At 40.7% G+C, this 19,262-nt stretch overlaps 1 long non-coding RNA gene across 1 annotated transcript; it reads left to right on the top strand.

Moving 5' to 3' along the window:
* Positions 1 to 4,019: 4,019 nt before the first annotated feature.
* Positions 4,020 to 18,106, top strand: LOC142830513 (uncharacterized). The gene is made up of 3 exons (XR_012905813.1): positions 4,020 to 4,794; positions 12,682 to 12,757; positions 17,405 to 18,106. It is a non-coding gene; the product is annotated as an uncharacterized LOC142830513 (long non-coding RNA).
* The last annotated feature ends 1,156 nt before the right edge of the window (positions 18,107 to 19,262 follow it).

Here is a 19,262-nt window from a genome sequence, read left to right as displayed (position 1 = left end):
CCTCCCCCTCTTCCCAGGACCAGGCTGGCGGCTCCCGGGAGCTTGCCCAGGACCGCAAGATGCGGGCACCCGCCTGGTCCACAGTGCAGACATCGTGGACCTTGTCCACGACCTCCGCACTAGGCACAGGAAAGCAGCCGTCTAGGGCAGGAGAGCTGCCAGCCTGGCCACCCAGGAGCAGGTTTGCATGAAAATCAAGGTGGTCCACTGAGACCCCCGACCCTGAGCCCTGAGCTTACAATGGCCGTACTGGGTCAGACCAAAGGTCCATCTAGCCCAGTAGCCTGTCTGCCGACAGCGTCCAACCTTAGGGACGCTGGAGGGGATGGACCAAAGACAGTGACCAAGCCATTTGTCTCGTGCCATCCCTCTCCAGCCTGCCACAAACTTTGGGCAGGGACACCACTCCTACCCCCTGGCTAATACCACTCCATGGACCCAACCTCCATGAATTGATCTCACTTCTCTTTAAACTCTTTTCTAGTTCTAGCCTTCACAGCCTCCTGCAGCAAGGAGTTCCACAGGTTGACTATTTGCTTTGTGAAGAAGAACTTTCTGTTACTAATTTGAAGCCTTTCCTTTGGTGTCCTCTAGTCCTTTTATTATGGGAACTAATGAAGAACTTTTCTGTATGCACCATCTCCACCCCACTCATGCTTTTATAGACTTCTATCATATCCCCCCTCCATCTCCTCTTTTCTAAGCTGAAAAGTCCCAGTCTGTTTAGCCTCTCTTCATATGGGACCTGTTCCAAACCCCTCATCATTGTAGTTACCCTCCTCTCTCCCCCCCTCTCTTCCACCTCCTTTTCCCAGTCTCCCCCAGTTTTGTTCAATCAAGAGAGATTCTATTTTTGAACACAATTGTCCTTTATTTTGTACATCAGGAAGGGGGGATAGGGAGGGGTAAGTGGAAGGAGGTGAGGGAGGAATGGGGTACGAGCCCCCGATGGGGAGGACTGGGCTGGTTCTGCAGGCTTCTGGGGGTGGAAGCTCTCCTGCAGCCCCCCATTTGCCCCCTCTCTCCAGATGGCAGCCTGCGGCAAGTGCAGCCGGTCTGATGGCCGAGTGCTGCGATGTGCCCAGTGTGGGTACTCCGGGCAATCCAAGCCAGGACTGCTTTGCAAGCGGGGCACCCCTGAGAACTGTCTGTCCGGGGTGGGGGTCCGGTCCCTTTAAGCACAGCCCTCGGCTTGCCTGAGACAGAAGCTCCACGCTCTAAGTCCTCATCTGATGCCCTGCCGGCACTGCTTCCGGCCATCCTTAACCCTGGTTCAGGGTCCACTCTGTGTAGACATGCTAGTTCGAATTAGCAAAATGCTAATTCGAACTAGTTTTTTAGTCTGGATGCGTTAGTTCGAATTAGCGCTGTAGTGTAGACATACCCTTATTTATGCATTTTATGACATACAATAGAGTTCCATGGCTAAACTCTGTTCTTTGTTATTGCAGTGCAAACCTGAAAGGTACTTTTGATTTATACTGGTGTAATAAGAGTGACCAGATAGCAATTATGAAAAATTGGGATAGGTTGTGGGGATTAATAAGCAGCTATGTAAGAAAAAGCCACAAATATCAGAACTGTCCCTATAAATTCAGGACATCTGGTCACCCTCGGTGTATTTGAAAGCAGAGTTTTGCTTCTATTTTTGCTTTTTACCATAGCCATCTCTCATGAGAATCAGAGAAAGTCCAAAACATTGAATCTTTTCTTTAACCCACCCTCACACTTTGAAAGTTCAGGTAAAATACAACCAGAAAACAAATTATCCCTAGCTTTGGTGGTGCCAAACCAAAATCAAAACATGGCCACATTAGCCTACCTGTGGCTACGTCTAGACTGCAAGCCTCTTTCGAAAAAGCCTCTTTCGAAAAAGAGCATCTAGACTGCAAGCAGTACTTTCGAAAAAGCAAGCTGCTTTTTCGAAAGAGAGCACCCAGGCAGTCTGGATGCTCTCTTTCTAAAAAGCCCTGTTTGCATTCAAGAATGCCTTTTTTCGAAAGAGCACTTTCGAAAAAAGGCGTTCTTCCTCGTGAAATGAGGTTTTCCGCTGTCGAAAGAAAAGCCATGTTCTTTTGATTTAATTTCGAAAGAATGCGGCTGTAGTCTAGATGCAGGTGAAGTTTTTTCGAAAAAAGGCTACTTTTTTCGAAAAAACCCTCGAGTCTGGACACAGCCTGTGAAAAGAATAGAGGAAAGATGTTCTCCTTTGCCACTTAAAATGAAAACAGATTCTTCAGGTAAAAGAAAAGGATTAAAGTTTTGGAGGAAAAAACTAAAGAGCAATAAAAAATGAGATACTCAGAGATATCTCTTCATTTCTTCCGTATTTCTGTGCAGGATACATGAAAATATACAAAAATAATATTAAACATTGTGTTTGGTGATAGATGTACATGCTGGTGCAATCTAGCCAGATATTCTGAGTTTTTCAAGATTACCTTGCTCCTTAAATATGAATTAAATTAACCCTTACCATGCATGTGCCAGTAGAAGTCATATTACACACGCTATTACTGTTTATCTATCATAAAAATAAATTAGCCAGTCTACATTTTCAGGTTAATCTTCAATTTCATAATTGCATCGGTAATTACTGTAAGTTAACATAATTAGGTGCTAACACTTAACTGAGAATTATTTATTCAGGAATCTTAACTATTGTAGAATTTTTCATAGCTCCAAACCATTCTTTGCAATGCTACAGCCAATAAGCTTAATCAGAAATTAAATGGATATTATTTAGGATCCTGCAGTTTAACAGTTTTCTTTAGCTAGTGTTTAGTTCTATGGCTTCTGTGAAAACAAGAGACAAAAATCAGGTTTTTGACACACTTTATCATTCTACCTCTGTTGTCCTCTTTGCAGAGTAACCAGAACATTATCAAAAAACTTACCTAGAACACACTGAAGTCAATGGGAAGACTCCCATTGACTTCAGTGGGCATCAGAAAAGGTCCCAAGAGGTGACATCATCAATGAGTTGAACCACTTTTGAAAATTAATAATTAAAATGTGTATACCAAAACCTGCAAGGTATTTGATGGACATTGGTTCCCACCTGCCCAAACACACACAAGTAATCTGCTCTGTATCACAAATCTCCAGAGAAGAAATGATTCTGGCTATGTCTACACTACAGAGTTTTTGCGGAAAAACAGTTGTTTTTCCGCAAAAACTTACAATGCATCCATACCTCAAGTGCATTTTTGCACAAGTAAATCGAAAGATGAGAGGGGTTTTTGTGCAATTGGTAATCCTCATTCTACAAGGAAGAATGCCTTTTTGCACAAGAGCTTTTTGTGAAAAAAGGTGTATGTGGGCAGGGAAGAGGGTTTTTTTGCGCAAGAAGAGGGAAGAGAAAAAAAGCACAGGTTCCCTGGTGGCCATTCTGTACATAGCAATCATTGATTACCTGCAAGAGAGCATCCAGACACTCTGGACACTCTCTTTCACAAAAACGCATTGCTTCTTCGATGCACCTTTGCAGTGTGGACGCTCTCTTGCACTAGAAGTTTTTGCAGAAGATCTCTTTTGACAAAAGCTTCTTGAACAAAAAGCCTGCAGTCTAAACATAGCGTCTGTGTGATAATTTTGGCCTTAGCTTTAGGTCTGGGTGGTTAGGAATAAGGGCTAGTATTACTGAAAACAGAATGACACAATTAGAAAACATGCTGGTCTCCAGGAACAGGGATTCAGGATGAAGTCCCAATGTGAGGTGTATCGGCTGCATGAATGGAGTCAGTGGTAGCTATTAGATTTCTCTTTGCCACTTTGAAAGGTATCCCTAGAAGAATGCAGTGCAGAAGGATCATCAGTACACCAGAACCATTTTGATAAACCTATCACCAGGAAAAATATGAAAATATGAATACTGGCTGTTTGTCTTTTTTCCAGAAATATAAATTAATTATGACTACATAAAAACCTTTTACCATAGCTAATTAATCAAAATCTCCTCATAAACTATGTGTTGACAACACTGTATGTCTAATTATCTTTTTCATTTCAGAATTGTGCCGTGGAATAATGAAGAAAACATTACCTGATGAATTCTTTTATTTTATGGTGATATCTCCAGAGACAGAAAAGACGGAGAGAGGCTTAAATGCCATCTTATATTACATCTTGGCTTTGGCGAGCTTTCAGCTGGTTTTGATTTGCATGGAAACCACTTTTTTTCCTAAGAGTTATATTCTCTGAAAAACAGATCTTAAAGCTATAACTAGAATAAATTATCTATAGCTATTTAGGAGGCCATTAAATATAGATACTAGGAACCCTTTTCACATGTAGAAAGCAATGGTACAGCCGTTAATATCTGTCAACCTGTTCTGTGAAAAAGTCGATTGGACAGAGAAGGTTTGATTTGGCTGGTTTTATTAAAATGTCTTTCCCCTCCCTACGCCATCATGAACTACTCAACTTAATTCAATCCAGGCAAACAAACCAGTATGTCTTACAAGTCTATAGAAACAGCTTTTTTTTTTTTTTAAGTGATGACATAAACCCATAACTGTTGGCATGCAAGCTCAGGGTATGAAATTTTTCCCTATGTGACACACCAGTAGGTGGTACATATCTATAGACTGTATTACCTACACTCCCCGCTTTCTCTGGATTGCATCATTCCTACCACAATTGTGTTATACTTTTGCCACAGGCCTGAGGAGCAAATCAACATTGCTTTGGATTTGTACATTTCATCAGTCAGTCTTACGTTTACAATCTAAGTTCTCATTCAATACTACTGTGGAATTTGAAAAATAGACTACACTGCACAGGAGTTCATTGGTATGTCTAGTATAATTATGGTCTGATCAAGTCTTATTAGTTATTTAAATTAGAGCATAATTTGATCTAAGGATGAAATTTGTCTCTTGTTTACTATGGTAGAAATCCATTGAAGTTAATGGAGCAAGTTTGGGTGTACTCCTCATTTTTTGAGAAATACAAGATCTTTTGAAATGGGGCATTTCTGTCAAAAATGCCCCATCTAAACTGCCTTTTTTTTTTCAAAAAGCCCCATTTTGAAAAAAAAGCAGCGGCCGCCATTATACAAATGAAGCACAGGATATTTAAATCCTGGCTTCATTTGCACTTTCAATATGTCTAATTTACATCCCTCTGAGTGCAGAACCTAGCTCTATATATTTAAAAAGTGAGTATGCAAAATGGTGAAGTGAACGATTAAAAATGAGTTTCTCTCCTTCTCACATGCTCTGTTCTTATTCCTGGAAATTTTGTTCCAGATCATACTGTAAAACAGCCTCCAGAAATATGTTGTCTTGCTTAAGCATTAAGTTTTTATCTTCCAAATTCTTTTCTCTGTCAATTCTTGCTGTATTACTTGTAAAGGAAGCCCAAATAACATGTGCAAATTATAAAGTGACTTTGACTTTCAGCATCATTTCAGTATAATGTCTGAGGAAAAGAAGCATAAAAAGATAAGATCTGACTAAATATTATTCTGAAATATGTAAAAAAATAACAACCAACATTTGAGACTACATTTACATATGCATATACTTGATCCAGAAATCTATCAAAAATCTATCAAAAATCTATCAAAAACCAGCACATCATATAAAGCTGACACATGATAGTAAGCAATCTGGAAAAGTCCCCTGAAGTTTAGAGCATGTTACAGAGTCAGGTATTCTGGACTCCATGGTTAATGAATTCCATAAGGAGGGAACAAACACTAAACATGCCCTGTAGCTCAATGTCTTCAGCCAAAAAGAACTAATCCAATTGACTGAGACCAAAGAAAACGACTGAGAATATATGGTTCCAGAATCTCTCTGAGGTATTCAAACCCAAGTCAATTTAAGGACTTGTAAGTTAATAACTAGGACTTTACACGTAATCCCGTACTTTACAGGTAGCCAGTGAAGGCTTTTTACAACCAGAGTAATGTGATTTTCATGCATGGTGTCAGTCAAAATTTCAGCAACTGAATTCCAGACTAACAGAAGTTTCCTGATCAGTGCATCAGGGAGACCTAAGAAATGCTGATATGAAACTGCATTAGCCAACTCTAGAGAAGACACAAGCATACAAATGTATATTAGCAGCAGCAAGGCCCAAGTCAGGATTTTGCTCTATATTTTAGCCTGCAAGGAAACAAAATACTTAGTAACTAAGGTTGTATTTACACTGCACCCATAGCTCAAAATATGCTACACAATTTGAGCTATGCGAATTACACAGCTTATTTCGAGTTAATTTCAAAATAGCTTATTTCAAAATTTGGCGCTGTCTCCACAGCACTTATTTTGAAATAAATCACTATTCCAAAACGTCCCTTACTCCTTGTGGAATGAGGTTTACAGGGACATCAGAATAGCAAGCCCGTTATATTTTGAAATAATGGGCACACTCAAAAGATGCGGAATAGCTATTTCAGGATACCTCCGGTATCCCGAAATAGTGCTGTAGTGTAGATGTAGCCTAGAAAATAAGTCAGAGTCAGTGATTACATGCAAGGTCATAATAAGAGTCTTGTGATTCAGGTAAATCAGGACATCTTGCAGATTTTCATTGATATTGAGAACCACTAATATATGGTTCTCTAATTGTTCATTTACTAATGCTAGGTGGAGTACCTATATGCACAGAGTAGGAGAGAAATGGATTTCTGAATGAAAAATACCTACAATAAAAATATTCACTATTACAGCCACTCCCCGAGTTGCGAATGGTCGAGTTACAACTGTTGACACTTATGACCAAAGCTCCTATGGAGCGGTCGTACAGGCGGTCCCTGGGTTACAAATGAGACCCGCGCTTATGAACAATGTGGTCGCGTGTAACTCAATGGGATCCGAGTTACGAACAGATCAAGTTACGGCCAAGTGTTTAGTCCGTAACTCAGAGAGAGGCTGTATTCCACAAAGTCAGGTTGGTCTTTCCATATTGTCTGTCTTTTTCTTCTCAACGGCAGCTATTGTAATGCTAAGTTTTTTGAACCTTAGAAGATGATAAACAGATACATAGATATTGTAAGCATAGTACCACCTAAATTCATTCAGATGAAAATGGCTTTTCAGTTGCTATCTTCAGATATATTGCTGAAAGTTAAGATATGAGAATCAATCACGAGGGATGAAAGGGCTGGGTATTTGTAGGAGAAAAGGGATATTAAGCAAAGATCAGCAATGTTTTTACCAAAAATAAATCCTGTCAGACAAAATACCACTAAGTTCTTTGAAGGAATGGCAAAAGAAACATATGAAGAGAACGTGGTGGACATAATTTATGTAGACTTCAGTCAGGAATATAGTGGGCAATTTGAAGTTTGTACAACCCCTAACCCACTGCCTGCAGTATCCCCATAATCCCCCATGACAGACAGGCCATTGCATATGATCATTAAAGCAGTAGGCATACACAGATAGAGATTTATTTCAGAATTGTCCTTCCAAAACCCACAAAAAATGCTGACTCCCAAGAAATAAAAGATCCTGATGGCTTTAGAAAATGTTTTTCATTAGACAAAAATAATACACTCAAGTACCAACATGATAATTGCAATCTGGATTGAGAGGGCCACAGTAAATTAGAAACTAGTTTCTATTGAACATTTACGAATATCTTTTTCAAATTATCTCCTGACATCCTTCCTCTTCCTGTATAGCTTCCAATATGAAAATCAAAATCAAATCCATGACATTTTTCTTTTCCCTTTCTCTGACAAAGGTGACTTTATCAAGTTTATTCTCTCTCCTATTTTCATTCTCATGATCCGCTGAACATCACTGATTTTTCTATGTTGTTTCCTAAAGCTATGTCTAGACTATAGTGTTTTTCCGGGATACCAGAGGTATCCTGGAAAAACTTGGCCATGTCCAGGGAATGCGTCTGCTCTTCAGCTTTTTTTTTTTTTTTTTTTTTTTTTGCAGAAGAGCAGACGCACTCTTTTTTAAGCCCTGTCTTCCTCCTCTCATGAGGATTTTTTCTGATATTGCCCCAGTGTAGACGGGCCAATTTCAGAAAAGCCTCTTCCGAAAAAACTATCAGAAAAAGGTACACAAATTGCGAAGCGCAATTTGTGTACCTTTTTCCAAAAAGCCCCTTAGTGTAGACATAGCCTAAGAGTCCATCCGTGGCCATGTCATAAATAATTTCTTCCAGAATATAAGGACTACTCCTCCAATGTTGGCTTTTCTGCTTGGTTCTCTTTTATTCGATGCAAATAGTTCTTAACCCGTATTTGAAAGAATCCCCTCCCAGCCTTTGTTCAACTCTCTTTTAATAGTCACACGGTAATTATATGGTATTTCAGCTACCAGCCACTCTTTCTAGTTCCTTAAGGAAGGCCTATTTCTATACATCTTCCATGCTTGGTTGTCTGTTTAGAGGATTAAAGTCAATCAGTTGGCTAACAACCCTGCTGGTGGCAATGTAATGATTCTATTCCTTCTTAAACTTCTCTCATGTGCTGCATGATATGTGTGTTATTGCTTTCCACCATAGCATGTCCTAACTCCTTTTTTAATTTCCATCCTCCTATATTTAAATAACTAGACATTCATGTTCATCATCCTGCCTAATTTTCGGTAGAACCTTGAAATTATGCTGCTTCTTACAATTGATCCCAGTTCCCCATGCTTGCTTATCCTTATTACTCTTTCTTTCTGCATTTCAATAATATTAGAGTTAAAAATTAAAACTATGGACCTAACAGCCTCAGGCTTAGGAAGTCCTTGGATCCAAATCTGAACATGACATGATGTATCTCCATCTGAAGGTGAATGAAAACAGTGAATTTTGAACTTAGATCTGAATTTTCAGCTGAGGCATTTCCTAAAGGATACTGTGATAGGAATACTTTCTTTCTTTATAAATATGTCTACACTGTAGAGTTTTTCTGGAAAAATAGTAATTTTTCCAGAAAAACTACACTTATGTCCACACTGTTATTGTGCCCTTTCAACAGAAAAAGAAAAAAAATCAGCAGAAAATATGCTAATGATGTCGTGAGTTCCTCATTAATGTATTTTCTGCTGCAAAAACTGGTAGTGTAGACATAACCATGGTGTATCAGGTTGGCTCATTAATGTGCAATACATAGAAGATGTGATGGTTGTGCCCTGAGATGCACAAGCATAACTCCTTTTCACATAAAGAGAGGTGCATACTACTGTCTTCAAACAGAATCTTAATTGAGCATGGGCTGTTTGAGACATTATTCTGCCCCTTGTTAACTAATTAATGTAGGAGCTTTTATCATCATTGTCCTCAGTCTTGTGTGACATAAATTCATAGAAGCAAACAAACCTGGAATTTGTCAAGTCCATCCCCTGCACTGAGGCAGGACCAACCACCATAGATCATCCGTGACAGGTGTCGGTCCATTTATCTTAAAAACTTCCAAAGAAGAGGTTTCTACAACCTCCCTTGGAAGCCTATTACAGTGCTTCACCACCTATACAGCTAGAAAGGTTTTACTGATATCTAATCTACACCTCCCTTGCTGCAGATTAAGCCCATTACTTCTTCCACCCTTAGTGGACATGGAGAACAATTAATCACTGTCCTCTTTATAACAGCCTTTGACCTACTTGAAGACTGTTATAAGGTCCGTCCACAATCTTCTTTTCTCAGGACAAATCATATCCAGCTTTTTTTCCCCTTTTCCTCATAGTTGAGGTTTTCTAAATCTTTTAGCATGTTGCTGCTCTTTTCTGGATTCTCTAGTTTGTCCACATCTTTTCAAAAGCGTGTTTCCTAGAACTAATCACAGTACACTGCAACTGAAACCTCGCCAGCATTGAGTGTCTTATGTATGGGATTTCTCTTAATACACCCCAGAACTATGCTAGTCTTTTTTGGCAATGGTCAAATTGACCATTGTAACCTCCAGATCCTTTCCAGCAGTACTACCGTCTACCTAGTTATTCCCTATTTAGTAATTGTGTATTTGATTTTTATTTTCCTAAATGAAGTGTTTTACATGTATCTTTGTTAAATTTCATCTTTTTTATTTCTGACCAACTCTCCAATTTGTCAAAGTTGGTTTTAATTCTAATCCTGTCCTTCAAAGGGCTCGCAACCCCTTTCAATGGTAGATGTCAACCACAAGTTTTATAAGCCTATTCTGTGCTCCATTATTCAAGTCATCAATGAAAATACAGAATAGTGATGGACCCAAGACTAACCTCTGTGGGATCCCTCTAGATTTGTCCTCCCAGTTTGATGGCAAATGATTGATAACTACTTTTTGAGGGTACGTCTACACTACAGCGCTAGTTCGAACTAACTTAGTTCGAATTAGTTAATTCGAACTAAGCTAGTTCGAACTAACGCATCTAGAACTAAAAACTAGTTCGAACTAGCGTTTTGCTAGTTCGAACTAGTAAGTCCACATTGAGTGGACTCTGAACAGGGCTTAAGGATGGCCGGAAGCAGTGCCGGCAGGGCATAAAAGGAGGACTTAGAGCATGGAGATACTGTCTCAGGCTAGCCGAGGGCTGCGCTTAAAGGGTCCCGACCCCCACCCCGGACACACAGTTCTAAGGGGTGCCCCGCTTGCAAAGAAGTTCTGGCTTGGAGTGCCCTGAGTGCCCACACTGGGCACATCACACCACTCGGCCATCAGCCCGGCTGCACTTGCCGCAGGCTGCCATCTGGGGAGAGGGAGTAATTGGGGGGCTGCAGGAGAGCTTCCACCCCCAGAAGCCCGCAGAGCCAGCCCAGTCCTCCCCATCGGGGGCTCGTACCCCATTCCTCCCTCACCTCCTTCCACTTGCCCTTCCCTAGCCCCCCTTCTTCTTGATGTACAAAATAAAGATAACGTTTCTTCCAACATTGACTCTGTCTTTATTGAAAAAAACTGGGGGAGACTGGGAAAAGGAGGTGGGAGAGGGGAAGAGAAAGGCTGGGAGAGGGGAGGGCAACTAACATGATCAGGGGTTGGGAACAGGTCCCAGATGAAGAGAGGCTACAGAGACTGGGACTGTTCAGCTTAGAAAAGAGGAGACGGAGGGGGGACAGGATAGAGGTCTGTAAAAGCAGGGGTTGGGTGGAGAGGGTGCATTCAGAAAAGTTCTTCCTGAGTTCCCATAAAGAAGGACTAGAGGACACCAAAGGAAAGGAATGGGTAGCAGGCTTGAAACTAGTAAGAGAAAGTTGTTCTTGACAAAGCAAATAGTTAACCTGTGGAACTCCTTGCTGCAGGAGGCTGTGAAGGCTACAACTAGAACAGAGTTTAAAGGGAAGTGAGATCAAGTCATGGAGGTTGGGTCCATGGAGTCCTATTAGCCAGAGGGTAGGAGTGGTGTCCCTGCCCAAAGTTTGTGGAAGGCTGGAGAGGGATGGCACGAGACAAATGGCTTGGTCATTGTCTTCGGTCCATCCCCTCCAGGGTCCCTAGGGTTGGCCGCTGTGGGCAGACAGGCTACTGGGCTAGATGGACCTTTGGTCTAACCCAGGACGGCCATTGTAAGCTCAGGGCTCAGTGTCGGGGGTCTCAGTGGACCCCCTTGATTTTCATTCACACCTGGTCCTGGGTGGCCAGGCTGGCAGCTCTCCTGCCCTAGACGGCCACTTTCCTGTGCCTAGTGCGGAGATCGTGGACGAGATCCACGATGTCCGCACTAGCCCAGGAAGGTGCCCGCCTCTTGCGGTCCAGGGCAAGCTCCCGGGAGCCGCCAGCCTGGTCCCGGCAAGAGGGGGTGGGCTGGGGGGCATCGGGTGGGTGGCTCTGTGCCGTGCCAAGTGCAGGGTCTGCTAGCTGGGTGCTGGCAGGCTTGCACCTGGCACGGGCACCGTAGCCAGCCCGTGCCCCTTTAAGGGGTCCGGGGCCGGGAGGGGGGCATAGAGTTTCCCTGGTGTTGGCCAGAGTGGCCACCAGGGAAACCTGGGGAGGGCTAGCCTCCCACTAGTTCGAACTAAAGGGCTACACAGCCCTTAGTTCGAACTAGCTAGTTCGAACTAGGCGTTAGTCCTCGTAAAATGAGGTTTACCTAGTTCGAACTAAGCGCTCCGCTAGTTCGATTCAAATTCGAACTAGCGGAGCGCTAGTGTAGCGCATAGGAAAGTTAGTTCGAACTAACGTCCGTTAGTTCGAACTAACTTTCTAGTGTAGACATACCCTGAGTATCGTTTTCAAGTGGTTATGTGCCCACTTTGAAATAATTTCATCTTGGCACATTTCCCTAGTTTGCTTTAGAGAATATAATATAGGACAATGTCAACAGCTTCAAAAATCAATATCTATCACATCTACTGCTTCTTTCCTATCCCTACACCAGGAGAGTGTCAAAGAAAGAAATTAGGTTGGTTTGGCGTGATTTTTTCCTTGACAAACCCATTCTGGTTTTTCCTTATGACCCTATTATTCTTACAAGTTGTTTGTTTAACAATTTGTTCTTATATCTTACCAGATACTGATGATGGGCTCACTGATACTTACCTTTTTTTAAAACTTAAGTTTTTGCAACCCTCATTTCTGAATTCCTCTTTCTGAGGCCTTTCTGACTAAATTGTTTTAAAGTTTCTAAGTATCGCACTAAAATAGTTTTGAAGAGATTTGAGCAACTTGCCTTTATGTGAGGATTGTGAGACTGAAAAGATTTAGGCCAATTGTGAGAAAAGTGTTTTATAATAATTCTATGGTCTTTTCATTAAGTCATGTCTGTCCTTCAGTTGATCTTCCCAACCATCTCCTTCTGCTAGGTGGAATGTCAGAATTGATCAAATGTATATGTGTCTATCTCAACATCTGTGAGGGGATGAACCTGACTTTTGCTAGGTAAGTGCAAGTGTTTTGCAGGTTACTGCCAGTTGTCTATTATTTTGTGTCCAATTGGTGTCCAAGAGTGAGACTGCTCTGTACTTTAGTCTATAGTATCTAAGTTCTTGTATCACCATTTTACTTGTCATGCCTATTTTACACATACAAGTGAAACATTTAATTGAACTTTACTCTTCAGCCTTCTTTTAAATGTTTCATTATGATATAGGATGGTCTCTTTACCTACATATGAGTTTCCACATGTTCTGATTCCTGTGCCACACTGAATGATAGAGGCTGAGATCCTGTTTCAGTTTCTTAACACTCAGATCCTTCAGACCATCAGTATAAAATTGGAGTATGCTTCCCTACCTCAGAAAGTGAACAGTGATTGTGGAGAAAAACATCAAGCAGAGAAATATGTGTGCTCATTGAATTAATGGGGCTGCTTTGATTTTGCCCAAGAGAATACAAAAACCGAGAATTTTTTAAGCCCAAAATTGTGATGTCTCCTGGGTAAAGTGTGAGAGTTGAGAAGTATGACATAAGCATTAGTAGCCTTTGTGCCTCTTGATAGCTTTGCCAAGTCTCCCAGGACTCTGAAAGTTGATTTGTCAGCTTAACATTAGCTTCAGCCTTCACTACAGAAGTGGAGAGCTGTTTGTTTCCCCTTTATCAGCAGAAATGGTGGAAACAGCATGTGCACCAGCTGGAAGGACTGATGTGGCAAATCTTTTTTGTGACACCATTCATTACTACCTCTAACCAGCTTCCTTGTGTTCTGTGCTTCCTGACCTAGATAGGCGGAAAGCTTCATCACTCTTTAATTAGTAAAGAGCTATTTTTAAATTTTTTTCATCAGGTCTCTGTGGGCTAAATATTCAAACCTGGCTACTTAAAATTTCACTAGCAATTATATTTTGCATAGCTAGAATCCACTCTAGTGCCTAATAAGTCATTGTCATTTTGCACATATAAAAACAAATGCAGGTCTGCAGCTACAAGTGAAACATAAAACTCACGGGCACAATTATAGTGGTTGTCTGAAGATTTAGCCCATCTCTTGCCTGTCTTCTTTTCTATTTTCTTTCTGAACCTTGCACAAATCCCCCACTCATTTAATCAGATCTGCTGAACAGTTTGGCTCACTGTTGTGTTGTGGGATATTGTTACGCACAGAGATGTCACAATTCCCTTTTCTTCATTTCCTCCTTTGCCTTTTGGTCTTCTCTGCATCTATCACATTTGCTAAAAGTGAGACACACCAGCAGACATATTATGTATGGCAAATACCTCGGTGTGGTGCATTCTTCATCATAGGAACATGGGGTTTGCCATACAGAATTAGACCACTGTTTTCTTCTAGATGCTATGTAGTTAGGGGCAGAGAGTTTTGCGGGGCCCAGGGCAGCACAATTTCGCACATGCACCACGCAATTTTCTGCATGTGCCATGGCCACAGCCAACAGCCCCGTGTGTGCTGGGCCTATTGAAGCATGGGGCCCAGGGCAGCCTCTCCACTTGCCCTGCCCTGTATCCGCCGCTGTGTGTAGTGCTTCACAACTGAATGTATTGAGAGGTATGAAGGATTGAATAAGCATCAAAGCTGGATTTATATCCATCATTCCAAAGGTCTACATTGGCAATTTGTTCCAAAGCCCTATTGTGAAGGCTCAAGATGCCAATGTAACCTGCACACCTTCTGGGTGTGGTGTACTGTCCTAGCTAGGGGCACCGAAACAATTACCGTATTTTAGCAAATATAACCCATGGGTTATATTCGTTTTTACAAACCCCGCACACACACACACACACCGTGGGCTATACTCGTGTGGGGTATACAGGGTTTTTTTTCTGAAAGGAAGACAATACTGACTCTTCCTTTAGGAAAGCAGCATATTTTAATTTAATAACAGAGACAATTATGTTAAAATTCATTAAAATACATTAAAAGCTTTAAAAAGTTTGAAAAGTTTAAAAAGTGTAAAGGTTTAAAGTTTAAAAGTCTAAAATACAAGTTAAAACCAATGAAGGAACAAATGAATGGAAAAGCGGTGTTGTTCAAAGTGGTTATATACCCCTTACTGCTCGACATTATTAGCTGCAGCTCACTCATAAACAGTTAATTACAGGTGCTCTGCATTACCATCATCAGCTGTGGCTCATTAACTGGTGATTACAGGTGCTCTGCATTACCATCATCAGCTGCGGCTCATTAACAGGTGATTACAGGTGCTTTGTACTACCTTTATCCATGGAGTCTCTCCTTCAGGCTATACTCGTGCGTGGGGCATACAGAGTTTTTTTTACTCAAATAGCAAAAACCATGGGGTATATACGAGTGCAGGGTATATTTACTAAAATACAGTGATGAGTCTGCTCTACAGCCTTAGGTAATAGCCAGCTGGCTTTTAGCTTATGCGGTAGAGGCTCATGAATTAAGCTTCAGAGGTCCCATGTTTGATTCTGCCTGCAGTTGACTGGGGTCTGTTGGGGGCATCTACACTTCATCCATAGCCCGTAGTTACGCAATTTGAGCTACACAAATTGTGTAGTTTATTTTGAGTCAATTTCAAAATAGTTTATTTCAAAATTTGGCACTGTTTACACAGGACTTATTTCAAAATAAATCGCTATTCCAAAACGTCCCTTACTTCTTGTGGAATGAAGTTTACAGGGACATCAGAATAGTGAGCCCGTTATATTTCAAAATAACAGGTGTGCTCAAAAGATGCAGAATAGTTATTTTGGGGAACGTCTGTAGCCTTGGTGTTATAACAGCAGAAGCTGCTGTTCATTGGCTGACATTATCTTCTCGATATTGCTGAGAAGATTGGGCAGGGAGGTACCACAAGGCACTAGCTGCAGAGATAATCTGCCTCAGGTGTTGTTTGTACTATCAATGTTGGCTATACTATAACTATCTCCAGGCTGCCTTCCCTGAAGAAGACACTATTTATTTTGTGTCTGTAACAGGCCTATTTGCTCTTCACTGGCTTTTACTAGCTAACAGGGAAAAGGAAAGATCCTTCAGAGACAGCAAGTCAGATGTCCCTCAAGGTAGCTGATTCAGTGGGATCCAGCTCAGATACAGTGTTGGGAATGTTACTGTTCTTTGGCCCTGTTTGGGCTCATCCACTCTGAAGAGTTTACCACACATTTTCTGCAAAGTGCAATATGTTTGCATCATATACTGCTCTTTGGAATGGAATTGTGGCCCATCTCCTTAGAAGGGGGTACAGGCAGACAGAGTCTCATCTTGTATAAAAATTAGGTTCATGTGTCCAGCTAAGCTGAATGGATCTCTTCCAGGAGCACAGTTGTGCATAGTTCTCCTCTCAGGTACAATCCAAAAGCGGGCACAAACTGTCTCTAATCCACTTTCATAGATAAAGCCAGACAGTCGTGTCATGTATTCCCAGAGCTGGTATATGGTAGTTATACTAGGGAGTCACTGTCGACATGCTGAAAACAGTGAGAGTTCTGTGATCAACCTGCAACAAGAGGAGGCAGCTCTTTATTAGTTCTTTTGTCTTTTGCATAGGACTGCCACATTAAATTGCCCTTTGATTTTTAAAGCCTTCAGTTTGTTTGTTTCTGTGGCACAAAGAAACTTCTGAAGCAACAGTTAACATAATCTCTTTTACTTATTATAGTTTTCGATGTTATCTCCCCAGTATCTTTCTTTTTTGTATAAGAATGGAGAGCAGAGCAGGAAATCTATCCTTGCTTGATAATCAGCAGAGAGGGATTCACCTTGATTAACTGCAGAGTATGCCCCAGCATCTTTCCTATCTCTCTTTGAAAGGCTTAGTGCTAACAACAGAATCTGGGACATCAGATTTAAGCAATGTGTATGACATTTGAGACACTGAAGTTAAGGGTGTTTTGTCACTTTCTTTCTAAACCTGGAAGGTTTTTTTATATTTGCACTCTTTCTTCTCTTACACTGCCCCAAAATACTGTTCTCTTCAAGGTGATAAATTAAAGGCTTCAACCCAGAATGAAATATTTGCAAAGTATGATTAAAGCAGCATCCTTAACATGCTTAATATACTAGAATATGTATTACATGGACAAAAAGAAATCCTTTATTTAAAGTAAGATGCTGTTATAGCATGTTGTGAGCTCTCTGTAACCATAGTGGCTGTGTCTAGACTGGCAAGTTTTTCCGCAAAATCATCTGATTTTGCAGAAAAACTTGCCAGCTGTCTACACTGGCCGCTTGAATTTCCGGAAAAGCACTGACGAGCTCATGTAAGATCGTCAGTGATTTTACGGAAATACTATGCTGCTCCCGTTTGGGCAAAAGTCTTTTTCCAAAAGACTTTTGCGCAAAAGGGCCAGTGTAAACAGCACACTAGTGTTTTCCGCAAAAAAGCCCTGATTGCAAAAATGGCGATCGGGGCTTTTTTGTGGAAAACCGCGTCTAGATTGGTCACGGACGCTTTTCCGCAAAAAGTGCTTTTGCAGAAAAGCATCCTGCCAATCTAGACATGCTTTTCCGAAAATGCTTTTAACAGAAAACTTTTCCGTTAAAAGCATTTTCGGAAAATCATGCCAGTGTAGACGTAGCCAGTGTGTTTGCTACAACATGACGATACCACAAGATTTTAATAATGAAATTTCAGCTTTAATCTCAGTTTTCCTTATTGTGTTTTGCAGATGGATCTCTACAATCTTTCTTTCGTATAGACATGAGTACACAGTGTGGGCAACAAAAATACAAAGCCGAATAGTACTTGCAAAATCATCGAGAAGATTCCCATGTTGAAATGAACCTGAGCCTGCTCCCTATTCAGCCAAACTAAACCCAATTCTCTCTCTCTCTGTGTGTGTGAGAGCTTATCTAAAATTGAAATTACCATTCTGTAGGAAATTATGATATTTCAAAATTTGTTTTCATTGCAAAGCAGGACAAAATATTAAATTAATGAATTTTTCAGTAGAATGGAAAATTTCTGAAAAATTTCAATTTGGAAATCTCGAAACGTTTTGTTTTGGTTCAGTTTGATATAAAACTCTGTCTCACTGAGCTACTGCAGTGCGTAATGGGAGTTTGGATGCCTCTTGCCTCAGCATTCCATGGGCCAGACTCTTTGGACACATAACATCTCCCATGATGCATTGTGATAATGTGACTCCCATGATGGCTCACAGTAGTTCGACTGAGGGAGTTCCTGTCAAAATAAAAATGTAGAAAATTCCCATATAGAAATGTTGATTGTGCAGAAGCTATATTTCCATCAAAATATGTTACTGAAAAAATTCCTGATCAGCTCTAATAAATAGATTAGATACATCTCTTCTACACATTATATATATATTTGTATAATTCATTTCAGGTGGTGCCTTATCACATTCTTATTAAATATTACCAGTATTGTATTTAATCCTAAATTTGTTTGTGTGTTTGTATTTGAATCTGACCTATGCTGGAACCAGATTTCCATTTCATGGGAAATGCTGTGATTCTGAATTTTTTTTATCCTGAAAGGGTGCATTTGAGCTAAGGAAATTGTGCAGCTTATTTTGAGTCAATTTCAAAATAGCTTATTTCCTAATTTGGCGCTGTCCACACAGCAGCAAATTTTGAAATAACCCACTATTCCAAAACGTTCCTTATTCCTCATGGAATGAGGTTTACATGGATGTTGGAATAGTGAGCTCGTTATATTTTGACATACTGGGCTTGCTATTAAGACATGAGATAGCTATTTTGGGATACCTCTGGTATCCCGAAATAGCGCTGCAGTGTAGACGTAGCCAAACAGATCAAAAACAAATTTGAAATTTCCCATTTTTCATTAAATTACATTTTTAAAAGTGACATAGGCTGATCAAAATGTTTTGTTTTGATAAAATCAAAACATTTTGTTGACCTATTAAATACAAAGCCATGGATTTCATTCTGAAATGTATTTTGGAAATAAAAAAGCATAATGGGAAATTCTGAAAATGTCAAAACAGGATGTTTTGATATTATCAAAATAGATCATTTCACTGCTTTTTCTAAATACATTTTCATTAACTTTAATGAAAGGTGCATTTTTTACCAAAAAAAAAAAAAAAGTTGAGAAATTTCTGACTGGTTCTGGTGTGAATGTAGGTGTTCGGTTACTTGGTATGAGTCTGATTATAATCCTAATAGAAATGGGTTTTCTTTTCAGCTCCAGTATCCATGTTATGTGCTTCTAATCCTTGCCTGGCAATCCATCTTTCATGTCTGAGGCTGCCTTTAAATTGACCTGAAGTCTACAAATCCCACCACTTCCTTGTTTTATCACCTTCTTTAGAAACTCGCATATCATCATGTAGCATTGGCGATTCTAGGGGGCCTGCTTTCAAAAGACAGTGTAGAAAGGAATAGTGACGTTTGTGCAGTGGGGCCAACTGCCTCGCTGGGCCCCTGGAAGGGGTGGGGCCTCAGGCCGAAGGGGCAGGGCTGGGGACAGTCAGCCCTAAGCACTGTCCTGAGCATGGCATTTGCCTCCTCCAGATATTAGCATTGCCTGGAATATGT

This window comes from Pelodiscus sinensis, chromosome 8, assembly GCF_049634645.1.
Source record: "Pelodiscus sinensis isolate JC-2024 chromosome 8, ASM4963464v1, whole genome shotgun sequence".
Lineage (NCBI taxonomy): Eukaryota > Metazoa > Chordata > Testudines > Trionychidae > Pelodiscus > Pelodiscus sinensis.
This window is presented reverse-complemented; position numbering and strand designations above follow the sequence as displayed.